A 4,030-nucleotide genomic window follows, 5' to 3' on the forward strand; every position below is an offset into this window, starting at 1 on the left:
CCATTGAATCCAATTTTTGAGGCCTATATACTACTGAGTATGGAGGATAGTTGACCTACTAGGGTCACACCCTTGAAGAAAATGGACTTCCCTTTCTTAGAAGTCATCAAATGGCTCCTCTGTTAGAAGTGGGGACTTGTGGATCCATTTCGATGGGGTGATTTCTAAAGGATGTGTGACCAAGGGTCCCTGGAACTCTTCAAGATGAGACACTGGAGAATCAAAGCAAAGCAATCTATTAAACAAGAGGAGAAGCAGCATCGTTGTGGCATATAGATGGACATACAAGGGACGACACAAGGATTCCCTAAGAACACACAAGAGCAAGGCCAGGCCAGCATAACAGGGACCCATCTGTGATCAGAACTTGTATTAGGATCAGTCACTAAGGTGGTCTCCTCCTCAAGAGAAAGGAAAGCCACGCTGGGCGGCTGTACAGTGTCTTAGCAAACCAGAAGTTATCCCAGCTGGAAGTTTGCCTAAACTCATTACTTCTATAGTTACTTCAAAATGGCTGAAGAAGTTTTTCTCCAGAGTGTGGGGAAGTGTTGCTTCTGGCTTACCTGTCTTTTATCACAGGCTTGTACTATTTGGGAAAATAAATTGCAGGAGAAGAATGGTGTATTCATGCGGCAAAAGATGCTGCTGCTGTTCTGAAAGGCAACGAATCTAGTTTTGTCAAATGCCAGTGGCTTAGAGATGATTTATCCTTACACAATGGCAGCTGTTCAGTCTCTCCAGGTAGATTCACGTCGGTTTTCAGAATCATGCCACTTCATTTAAACAGACAACTATACTCATCTTGTGGAAGTACTCACTCTACTGTTTATTCTAGTGTGTGCAGATCTACAGGAATAAGCACTGTGTACGTGAAGGACGTGGCCTCTTCAAACTCTGACTCTTCACCCACCGTAATACTTTCACTCACTTCTGCAAACAAGGCTGTCCCAAGCTCTGGGACAAATACCGACACTTACCCTCTGGCTACTCTGGGACAGCTGAGTCAAAGGTTTTTATAACTATTGGGAATCTCTCTGTGTGGTAAGTGAGGGTTGTGTTTTGTTTCACGTTGTCTGAGTAGCCTTAGGGTTCAGAGAGCAGCGGAGAATGAACAGCTATGATACAGCTTGTTCATTGATTTCAAATACTGTACTATGATACAGTATCACACAGGGCCAGTCTTTCTAAGTGTATTTCTGCTGTACAATTCTTGAGCTTAATTTAAGCCCTGTGCATTATAACATTCATATATTTAGAAGTTTAAATGTCTTCCTCACTGAAAAAAGTGATCCCCTTGTGGATTCCATACTCAACTCTGGAAAAAGAAAAAAGTGATATTATCATAGATGGTCACACACCTAACTAACCCACTTTTTCTTGTCATTATATCACTGGCATTATCAGGTGCTCACATTTGGGTTGTGGAGGAAAAGGAAGGACATTAGAGTTTGAGCACTGTCAACTAGCCATCATTTGAACTTTGAGAAGTCATTTCTGAGCTGTCCTAGTTACTCTGCTAACTTTTAGTTAACTAACATCAATCAAGCAGTCTGTTGGTTATACTGTGTAGACTGTAGAGGGACCTGGTAGGTGTGTTTCTGCTGGTAGCACATACCCCAGGAGAACCGAGTACAGCAGCAATTTGGGTTGTTCAGAGGCAGGATATATGGTTACATGGTTAAAACATCCCTAAAAGCCTGTGTGTGGAAGGCCTGATCCCTGGCTGGTGAGTCATGAGGACATTAATCTCATCAGTGGATTCATCTGCTGCTGAGTTTGCAAATGAACGAGCTATTGAAAGGAGGTGGGGACTGAGAAGATGGAGCCAATATGAAGGCAGGTCAGTACTGAGGACCTGTCCTTGAAGGCTGAACCTTTCCCGGGGTCATAATAAGCTTTTGCTTCTTTTAAACCGTTTTTCATTTAACCAGAGCAAAGAAATGCTAACTAAAAGATGCAGTCAGAATCTTCCCTTTAAATTTTTCTTTTATTTCTTATGTTCATTGTACATAGTAATTGATTTTATAAAGACAGTTTCTTTCAAATATATTATCTACTTTAACCACATTTACCCAATATCACCACCTCCTATCACTTGTCTTTTATTCCATGTTTTTTATTCATGTTATATGCATATAAATTATTTTTATCAATTTATATATACTCCAAATTTTACATAAGATATATGTTAAGTCTGGCTTATTTCATGTAATACAGTGATCTCCAGTGCATTTTTTTCTAGCAAATGTCATAACTTTATTCTGTTTTATAGATGAATAAAACTGTACTGTGTGTACATATAGTACATATACACATATCACATTTTTTTATCTGTTCATCTGTTGACTGATACCAAGACTGATGAAATATCTTGATTATTATAAATAATACTGAAATAAACATGTATGTGCAATATCTGATATGTTGACTTGGAGTCTTTTGAGTAAACACCCATGAATGGTATGGCTGAGTCCTAAGGGAGATCTGCTTTTACTGTTCCGAGGAACCTCCATACTGATTTCTGTAGTGGTTGGACCAATATACCTTTCCACTAGCAGCATCCAAGGGTTCCTTTCCCTGCATCCTCACCAGCATTGGTTGTTTGTTCTCTTAATGATGGTTGTTCTCACTATTGAGAGACAGAATGTCAGTACAGTTTGAATTTCTCTGGTGGTTAAAGATGTTGAACAGTTTTTATACTTTTATTTTATTTATTTACTTTATTTTGAGACAGAGTCTCACTATTTAGTCCTAAATGGCCTCAAACTCACAGAGGTCTGCCTGCCCATGTCTCCTGAGTGCTACTGTGATTAAAGATGTGCACCACCACACCAGACATTTTAAAATATTTTTATAGGCCATTTGTACTTCATCTTTTGAGAACTATTTAATTAGATGTTTACTGACTGGATTGTAGGATTTTGAGTATTTAGTTTTAGAGTTCTTTTTTATATTCTAGAAATGAATTCTCTGTCAGGCAATCTTTCCACTCAGTTAATTGTTTCTTTTACTATCAGAAGTAAATACTTATTTGTGTCCTAAATGTGGTTAATTTCAGGTAAAGTCTCATGGACAGCTGAGAAATAATGTGAACTGCAGTGTTTGGGTATAATAGTGTGTAGTTGTCTGTCAAATTCATACTATCTATTATCTGTGTTGTTATTTTGTCTGGGTGATCTGATCTGTCCTTTAGTGAGATCAGGGTATTAAAGTCATCTACTACTATTGTGTTGATCTATGTGTTTACATCCAGAAGTAGTTGCTTATGAAATAGGATGTACTGATGTTCAGTGCACCTATGTTTAGAATTCTTCTCTTATTGATTTGTTTCCTTAGTGAAAATGAAATGTCCTTTGAAAACAAAACAACTCTTCTGAGTATCTATGGTGTGCAGCTTACCTTGTTAATGTCAGTGTAACCACCCTGATGGTTCCTGTTCCATTTGTTTAGAATGCCTCTCCATCCGTTCCCATTAGCCCTGCGTTTTCCAGGACTCTTTCTTGTTAGTGGGGTTTCTTCTAACAAGTAGATATGTCTTATTTGTAATTGAATCTGCTAGTCTTTTTATTGGATAATTGAGATAATTATCATTGTTATTGTTGAAAGGTGCATTTTAATTCCTGTCATTTTTTAATGTTTGGTATTTTCTTATCCTTTATTTCTTTACTTACTGTTTTGGTTTATGTAGTTTGTTCCTTCCTGTGGCTTCATGATTGTGTTCATCTTTCTTTTCTCTGTGTGAGACCCCTTCAGGTGTCTTCTCTATTACTGTCACGGTGCTCATGAGTTACTGCAGTTTGCATCTGTTGTGGAAATGTGTCTTCATTCTTTGGCTATAATGGACCATTCTGCTGAATGCAGAGATCCAAGTTGGCAACTGTTGTTTCAGAGCTTGACATACACCTGACTTTTACTTTCTGTTGGGAAATCTGCAGTTATTCTAATTGATTTGCTTTTATAGAAGATGGCACTTCTCTTGTCATTTGATATTTTAGCCTGCATGTGATGATGATGGCCCTGATCTGAGAAT

Source organism: Peromyscus leucopus, chromosome 13, assembly GCF_004664715.2.
Source record: "Peromyscus leucopus breed LL Stock chromosome 13, UCI_PerLeu_2.1, whole genome shotgun sequence".
Taxonomy (NCBI): domain Eukaryota; kingdom Metazoa; phylum Chordata; class Mammalia; order Rodentia; family Cricetidae; genus Peromyscus; species Peromyscus leucopus.